Source organism: Nannobrachium achirus (genome assembly GCF_963921795.1).
Source record: "Nannobrachium achirus genome assembly, chromosome: 12".
Taxonomy (NCBI): Eukaryota; Metazoa; Chordata; class Actinopteri; order Myctophiformes; family Myctophidae; genus Nannobrachium; species Nannobrachium achirus.
This window is the reverse complement of record NC_137832.1, coordinates 43,038,120-43,047,068: the sequence shown is the minus strand read 5'-3', so window position 1 is coordinate 43,047,068 and position 8,949 is coordinate 43,038,120. Positions and strand designations below refer to the sequence as shown.

At 43.4% G+C, this 8,949-nt stretch overlaps 1 pseudogene across 1 annotated transcript; it reads left to right on the top strand.

Annotated features, from left to right (window-relative positions):
* The first annotated feature begins 782 nt into the window (after positions 1-782).
* On the top strand, positions 783-6,931 carry LOC308295597 (creatine kinase U-type, mitochondrial-like; annotated as a pseudogene). Its single transcript has 8 exons — positions 783-927; positions 1,280-1,359; positions 2,320-2,415; positions 2,729-2,950; positions 3,334-3,413; positions 4,466-4,589; positions 5,330-5,441; positions 6,899-6,931. The product of its transcript is annotated as a creatine kinase U-type, mitochondrial-like (transcript).
* The last annotated feature ends 2,018 nt before the right edge of the window (positions 6,932-8,949 follow it).

Below are 8,949 nucleotides of genomic sequence, written 5' to 3'. Positions count from 1 at the left end.
ATTATTTATTTGGCCCTTCCTTTTTTGCATCTATAACCAAATACTGTACATGTATGACATTTTGTTGTGTTTAAATGGTGGTATTTTAAACCACAGTACTAGCCATGGCAGGAATCTCACAGCACATAAGTAACAGGCACACTTCCTTTCTTTTCTGCCTCCATTGGCTTCTAGAAATTAATAAGCTACGGAATTTCATGGATGTTTGTGCTCATGTGTTTGTATAAACCAAAGCAACACTTTCCCTCTAATTACACCTCCATTTATACAAGCCTTGCATATGACGACCTCACATTGATCTCACATTGACCTGTATCTCTTGTATCTCTTATATTGATCTTACACAGGTTTTGGTACACTGAATCAATAATGACTATATTACATGACCTTTATATATAGTTTATAATATGTATAGACTGTAGGAGTGCTCTGCCTCCCAAAGGCACTTAAATTGCTGGACAAGAATCTTGAGTGATCACACAATGTTTCGGTTGGCTAATAGAGCTACAAGTAAAGTGACCTGTAGTTATCATGAGCATTCACCTCCGAACTAGGGCAGTGGTTCTCTTCTCAAAGTGGATTCCAGGGACTTGTGGGTTCCTTTAGGGGGGTCTAAATGTAACCATACAAGTCTGTAACTCTGACAGTGTACAAATGGAACCAAATGAACCCGTTAGGGTCATTTGTACACTGCCACAGTTAAGGGGAGACCTTGACATTTGAAAGTTTGAGAAACACTGAACTGGGGTCCCACAGGTGTTGTCCAAGGCCACATCAGAACCATGGCGACCCCGTTCAGCCGCATGCTGTCTGGCGCAACACGGCCGTGCTCCTGGCCAGCCTGGGGGCCGGAGCTCTGGCATCAGGCTACCTGCTCACTGACACCACTACTGCTGCTGCTGACAGGAGGAGGGCCTATCCAGCCAGGTGTGTGTGTGTGTGTGTGTGTGTGTGTGTGTGTGTGTGTGTGTGTGTGTGTGTGGTGTGTGTGTGTGTGTGTGTGTGTGTGTGTGTGTGTGTGTGTGTGTGTGTGTGTGTGTGTGTGTGTGTGTGTGTGTGTGTGTGTGTGTGTGTGTGTGTGTTAGTATGTGTGCGTGCGCGTGGGTGAGTGTGCTTGCGTGCGTGCGCGTGTGTTTGTGTTGAATATGTGCACGTGCGTGGGCTTTTGCCATTCTAGAGTTATGTTTCTACATACAAATTCTATGTTCAATGTATTGTTATTAAGTTTATTATATTGTATTTAATGAGTCAACTCTCTTACAGAACAAAATCGATGAAGTGCAAAAGTGGACAACCCTGGACACCCTTTCATCAAGACTGTGGGCATGGAGGCAGCCAGGAGATGAGGAGAGCTACGAGTGTGTGTGTGTGTGTGTGTGTGCGTGCGTGCGTGCGTGCGTGCGTGCGCGCGCGCGTGTGTGTGTGTGTGTGAAACACATTAGGAGAGAGACCCCTGTACAATGCAAAAAGGATTCAGGAGTAGTCTGTAATCCAGGAGCAGGACTTCTTGGAGTCTCCATGTCTCTCCAGCTCTTTAGTAAACAGAAAAAGGCCTCTCAGGTCGGGACACCAATTTGGTCCAATCAGAAGAGAGAACTCACACAAGATGCAAGATAAACAAATGCATTTGGAAGTGATGACATGAAGAAATGAGCAGACAACAAGGGTTCATATTTTAGATTGTAATTAGAGAAAAGAGAAGATGTGTGTTAAAATGTTTTCATTTACTGCTTTCTATCGTTTTAGCCATTTTAGCAATTCTGATTTCAGTGGGTGGGAGCATGCGTACAAGTTGCCAAATATGTATTTTTAGACACAATAAGCCGGCAATTTTTTATTACTATTTACAGTAACACTACTATAACCCCCATAAGTCACATCTGTCCATGAAAGGTTGCGGTGCATCTTGGGAATGGGCTTATTTTGTCTAAAAAGATATTTGGCCACTTGTACGCATGACCCCATCCAATGAAATCAAAATCAATAAAATCGCTAAAGCGATAGAAGGCAGTAAATGAAAACATTTGAACACTCGTCTTTTCTTTTCCCTACTAAAAATCCAAGTTGTCCTTAAAGCTGGTTAAGCCACCAGAAAATGTATTTTCTGTTTAAAGATCTGACCCTACATCGAAGTAAAGAGATGCTTTTTAAGGCATTCAAATATACTGTACTGTACTGTTGTCTCCCTCCTCAGCTGCTTTGGATTAAAAAAAAGTTTTTGTTTTTTTTAACAGTGTGGTTTTAAAAGCTGTTTGTCTGTGGTGTTTTAACCGTGTGGTTTTAAAAGCTATGTGTCTGACTGTGGTGCTGTGCTGTCAGGTCTTTGCAGAGCTCTTTGACCCTGTCATCAAGGACAGACACAATGGATATGACCCTCAAACCATGAAACACCCCACTGACCTGGACGCCTCCAAGGTTTCTCTTCTCTTCTCTTCTCTTCTCTTCTCTTCTCTTCTCTTCTCTTCTCTTCTCTTCTCTTAAATTATAATTTATATCTGCAAAGTAGCTACTGTAGTAACTAAAGTGTTCAAATAAATGTAGTGGAGTAAAAGTACAATATTTGGATCTGAGATGTAGTGGAGTAGAAGTATTGGAAATTGGAAATACTCAATTAAAGTAAAAATACCTCAAAATTGTACTTAAGTAAGTAGCTTAAATGTACTTACGGTAGTCACTTTCCACCACTGCACCCATCCATGTAATTCATTCCATCCTTTGCCCTCCCCAGATCTCTTCGGGGATGTTCGATGAGCGGTACGTGCTGTCATCTCGTGTTCGTACAGGACGCAGCATCCGTGGTCTGAGTCTGCCCCCTGCGTGCACGCGCTCTGAGCGTCGCGAGGTAGAGCGCGTGGTCGTGACGGCCCTGGCGGGCTTGAAGGGAGACCTGTCTGGTCGATACTACAGCCTGGCACAGATGACAGAGCAGGAGCAACAACAGCTGATTGATGTGAGTGCATGCACACACATGCATACATGCATGCACGCACGCACGCATGCACGAACGCATGCACGAACTCTCAAGAAAACACCCCAAAATAGATCTCGTTGCTGTCGGGCAGAAACCTTGTATCTCCAAGTTTCAAATTTGTAAATCTTTTCACAAAGTAAAGCACTGCTTCATCATACCAGGCCATCGCACAAAAGTAGTGAAAACAGCCCATCTATCTATCCATCGGCTGTTTTCACTAGTTTAAATCATTTTAAAAATGATAAATACAAAACAAACGGTTTTGGACATATCAAGGTTTCCACCCGACAACGACGATCGGTTTTAATGAACTTCGAATTAAAATGTCCCTGGGTTCCTCTGTCCCTGCTTTGGCCAATCAGGAGCACTTCCTGTTTGATAAGCCTGTGTCACCTCTGCTCACATCAGCTGGGATGGCCAGAGACTGGCCTGATGCAAGAAGGTAAGGCAAGATGGTAAGGCTAACCGGCTAACATACTGTATAGATGACCTGTGTGATAGCCTTGGTTTGGTAGTAAACTATACAGTAGGTAAAAAAAACTCTGTAGTCCCCTCCTGAAGTAACCATATTTAGAACAGAGGTGCCTTGGGGCAGGGGTTTCCAAACCTTTCCATGCTAAGGACCCCAAATAGCTGCGGCCCTCCTGTTGTGAAATGGCTTTTAAAAATATATCCAAATTACAAACTCACAACATGTTGTGTCAGCTATTCTGGCCATTTTTGAAAATGTTCGTAATCTTAGAAATCTTTTGAAATAAATTTCACAATAATGACACCCAAAATAGATGCCAGGTTTAAAGTGGTGCCCCACACCCAACACTCAGGATCCATACATTTTCTTTTTACCTTGGAGAAGGATCACGTTTTCCCTGCCTTTAAACTCCATTGAATGAATGGAATCTCAAGGGGTTTTACTTTGTAATGTACCTAGTAATGTATCCAGCAGGTATGCTGCTTCTTAACATTGTGTTATGTTTATTTTGCATTACTGTACATCCCCATGTCATTCCTCTCTCCTTCCACAATGTCCTTTCCTTCCTCCATCCTCCCACTCTCCATCTGCCCAACCACCACCGTCCAGGATCATTTCATTTCTGATTCTGGTACTGGCCTGATGCTGCTGCCTTAATACTATAGCTGCACCTGTGTGGACTTTCCTATCCAGACAGACAGACAGACAGACAGACAGACAGACAGACAAACACACATACACGCACGCACGCACGCACGCACGCACACACGCGCGCGCGCACACACACGCACGCATACACATACACACACACACACCCACACCCACACCCACACCCACACCCACACCCACACACTGTCATAGACGATTACCCTTATGAAAAAGGATGGGGTGAAGTACATAGGCCTTAGGTTGCTATAAGTAAAGATTTGACTGGGATTGACGCTGTTTTAAGACTGCCTGACAACTGAACAGAGCTTGAACTTGGGGTCGGTTCCCATTCTATTCATTTCTAAATATTTCAGGCACAACAATGACAAGAACTTCCTTATCTGGATCAATGAGGAGGATCACTCCAGAGTCATCTCTATGGAAAAGGGAGGCAACATGAAGAGAGTGTTTGAAAGGTTCTGCATGGGACTCCAACAGGTTACATTTTTGGGTATTTGTCCTGCCCCTTGTCCACTGGGATTGGATGGCTGGGTTAAAAGTGACAGTGATGAGCGCAGTGTTCTACCAAAGCTCTCTGAGACAAGATGAAAACACCATTGTTTTTTTGTACTGACATCATAGACTGATATGGACTCCATATTTGTCTCATGGAAATCCATGGGTTGTCCCTCTGTCTAACACAGTTAGACAGACCGGTACAACAAGTACTCTGACAAAGTTTACAACGGGTTTTGATTGATTGAAAAGGAATTCAAAAGGTTAAATACACAAGAAAGCCCATAGATAGGGCTTTTGTTTATGTATGGAATATCATTAAGTCTTGCCTTGCCTTGTTGTTCCCTTTTGCTTTGATTTGAATGCATGAATGTCTGCATGACTAATAGTCTCAGCATGTGAGTCATGGTTGTTTCTTTCAGGTAGAGCAGCTGATCAAAGAGAGAGGCCGCGCTGTGAGCTTGTATATCTGCTATTTTTCAATAGTTAAAGGAACACAGTTAAAATGCGTTCCCAGTCTAAATTAAACCCCCTCCACCTATGAAGAAACATTCATGGGGGGCCCGCAATGAATCCTTGTACCCAGGGCCCAGAATTTGGTGTGACACCCCTGGTGACACACAGGTGACTTCTACACTCAAAAGATGGCGTGTGTTCACAGGCTGATGCAATCACGCATACTTATATTTACCCATTGTGTTTCATGTTTGTAATGCATGCAGGACCCACGATTCAGTAAGAATCTGGGAAACCTGAGGCTACAAAAGAGAGGCACAGGAGGAGTGCAGCTGCCACTGGAGACACATTTGACATGACCGTCTTGGCAAGTCAGAGGTAAACATGGAGGAGCAGGCTTGATTGAAGCAAGTGCAGGAGACAACGAGACAGTAAGAGGAGCAGTTGTAGCAGATGTGGGCTCTGAATAACTTTAAATCGCTGTTCCTAGTTCTGTAAATCTGACATGAGCTCCACTTTGCCACCTGCAAGGTTGAACAGGCTACTGATAAATAATGTCTCTGTATAGAGCTCAACAGTAAAAATCCCATTAATTCTCTCCATAGAGAATTTTATTATCAGCTATAATGTCGAATCATTCCAAAATACATACTGTAGACTCACCACAGGTAAGCCACTTTGAGTGTCTGCTACCCTAAATCCCACAGCCTGGAGAAAAGATCATACATCATCGTGACTCACGTGACAAAAATAATAGATCTACAAGCTATAGATCTATTCTTTTTGTCAAGTGACATTCTGTATACATTAGGCCACATGTATTTCACGTAGGTCATAGGTCATAGATCATATTATGTTTGGTATTCGTAGTGTGCCCCTCATCCAGTTATTACACTGGCCCAGGGCGCAGTCCGGAGAAAGACAGCAGAAAGAGGGGGAAAAAGAGAAAAGCGTAGGACAAGACAAAGAAGACCAGACAAGGACAACAATAACTCAGTCAGTCAGTTACAACAGGAGAGAGCCCACAAAACAAAACAACACAAAACAACAAGTGAACCTCTGGGTCCTATACAGTGAAAAGTTTGGTCTTAAGCATGTTTGTAAAAGTGCTTAGGGTGGGGGCAGCTTTGAACCTCAAAGGGAATTTGTTCCACAACTTCAGTGCCAACACAGGAAAGCCGTCCTTAATTTGCTAGACCGTGGAGTCTTCAAATACAAATGACATTAACCCTAGAGATGTTTTTTGATCAATAGCCGAAAATTATGTAAATTATATCCAAACATTTTCCAAAACATTTGATTTATTCCAAACCTTTTCCAGGCCTGTAAAACAATTTTTTTGAATTTCAAAATATTTTCAGGGATTTTCATTTTGTGGGAGCTCAACATATTTGAGAAATCAGCTCGCATATTTTGTGTTATCAGACAGAATTGCGTTCTATACGTTTATACTGCGTGTCCACGGACCCATTGTGAAACTGCCTCAACTCATCCACCAACAGGAGATTTGGAAACTAAGTGTGTGTCTGTGTGTGTGTGTGTGTGTATGCGTGCGTGTATGCACGCATTTAACATAAAGCTTGAACTGTGCAAACCCTTTTGGAAATCAGAGGGACTCAGTAGGCTAAGTGCCCCAATCCTGAGCTTGGAATTTGTGTTAGAACAGAGATCGTGTGTAAATTATTTTATAGAAAACATGTGTACATAGTGAACTAAAATACTGAATATACTGTTCTGTTATGCAACAACAATGTGACCCGTGAGGGAGGCAAAACCACAACCATTTAGGAGTAAATTATTGTTTTTCAACTCTTTCCCTTTCTCCTGTGTTTTAGTCTCTGTCAGACTTCTGTCAGACGTCACACTGATGTTCTTTGATTAAGAAATGCTGACTACAAGGATGTGGTTGCTCCCTATCCTTTGACAACACTGTTTGTTACATGTACATGGCAGATGGGTTCAGAAACCATCTAAACATTCAGCACAGTTTTGGACAATCTTATTGTCAGTCATCACGTTCCATCCAGCCGCTGGCGCAGAGTGGGTCACTCAGTGTGGGGGGATTTATCCCATTAAATCCCCCCACACAGCACCACTGTGGGAAGTCTGAAACTGGGACTTTTCACAGCTGTATCACTTCAGAGATCTCATGGGACTCAGGGAGGATGTGTGTTTGCCAGGCATTTGGTAGCCTACTTTTCTATGTAAATAAACATTTAATATGTATTTGTATTATTATTTCAAATGCCGTATGTGCAGTTATCATATATGTCATGCAACACAACAAGCATAGTTGCCAAACACAATGAAAAGGTCAAACAAAGTACTGAGTGCGCACACCAATGTTGGTGGGTGCTGCTGCGCTGATCTTGGTAATGTATGAAGGAGAAGAAAATGCTGCACTCTCTTAGCCACAATGCAATTTTACAGAAGAGAAACCCAACGTTTTGACCTTTACAGGTCTTCTTCAGGGGAATGCACAATGAAAAGGGCCTGACATTGAGATCATAGCATGGGTTTCATTGCTAATCCCTTAATAGTCAAAACACACCCCTCATTAACAAATGGTTGAAGAAATACAGAAATAGTTGAGGAAATAAAGAAATAAAGAGATAAATAGCTAAATAAATAAATAACTATGCCTCTTACAAATTGGCCACAATTTCATTATTTCCATGGGTATGCATACATGCAGTCCAGTGGGGGAGAGGAGAGGGGCGACAGCTTTGTTCACACCAATGCATGGAGGTACAACAGGGCTTCAGTGGACCACTTCTCTTAAAACAATGTATGCATCAGGGAGACTCTCAGTAGTTCCCAGAAGTTATCAACAAACAAAAAGTGCAAGAGCCAATCAGCGCCTGTCAATCATACTGATTGATTGGTTTCTGCAAAACGCCCACACAGCGTGTGGTGCCAGACATGGTCTGCAGGAGACATGAAGTGAATTCACGCAACCGGGACGGTTTACCAGGCTAGAGTTGCAGCAGAACAGACGTGGTAACTGAGGTCTACAGTATGTGAATCACATGAGAATCAAGCATTGGACTTCTGTTGTCCTTCCCTCGTCTGGTCCCAGACCCAGCCATAATTTCCTCCAGGTTTCGCCTAGCCTTGCTATTGTTTTACCCTTCAGAGAGCCATGAGTCCACCACTGGAATAACAGCAGATTCAGTCAGAGTAAACAAACAACAACATTTAGGTGGGCGCATGTTGGACCAAAGTCAAGCCAGTTTATCATCTTCAGCTGTTTTTATCTGGATCAAACAGTCATACTGTGCAAATAGCCAACTTTATGTCTGTGGTAACAGCAAAGGTATTTCAGGAGACGATCACTTGGGTTAAGATATACTTTATTGACCAGAATGAAGCAGAAAGCAAGCATCACACAACATGGCATATTGAGCACCCTACTATAGAGACAGCATAGAATCTAAGCCTATATCTAAGCGCATAGTATTGGCAGCCTACCTTAGCTCTACTATAAGACAGCATAGAATCTATAGCCTAAGTTAGCATGGTTTGGCATGGGGTTCTGCCTCGGGCCATGGCTCGCTGAACCCACGATCCTCATGTTACCATGAGCATCGAGGGCATAATCTAATTACAGCGAGCCCTGGCCCGATACCCCCCGAGGGGGATCTAAGGCAGAACCTGAAGGTGGCGCTGGGGTGGTGGCGGGGCAGTGCTATGCAACAAGACTGAGTCCCACCATCTGACTTCCCTAAGAACTATGGGTAAGGGGGGGGGCAGGACCTAGTGACCCACCCCCCTCCGCGCGCGCGCTCCCTTGGGACCGCCCCCTGAACTCGCTTTGATCCTTACGAATCGTCGCACTATTTCAGGAGACGATCACTTGGGTTAAGATATACTTTATTGACCAGAA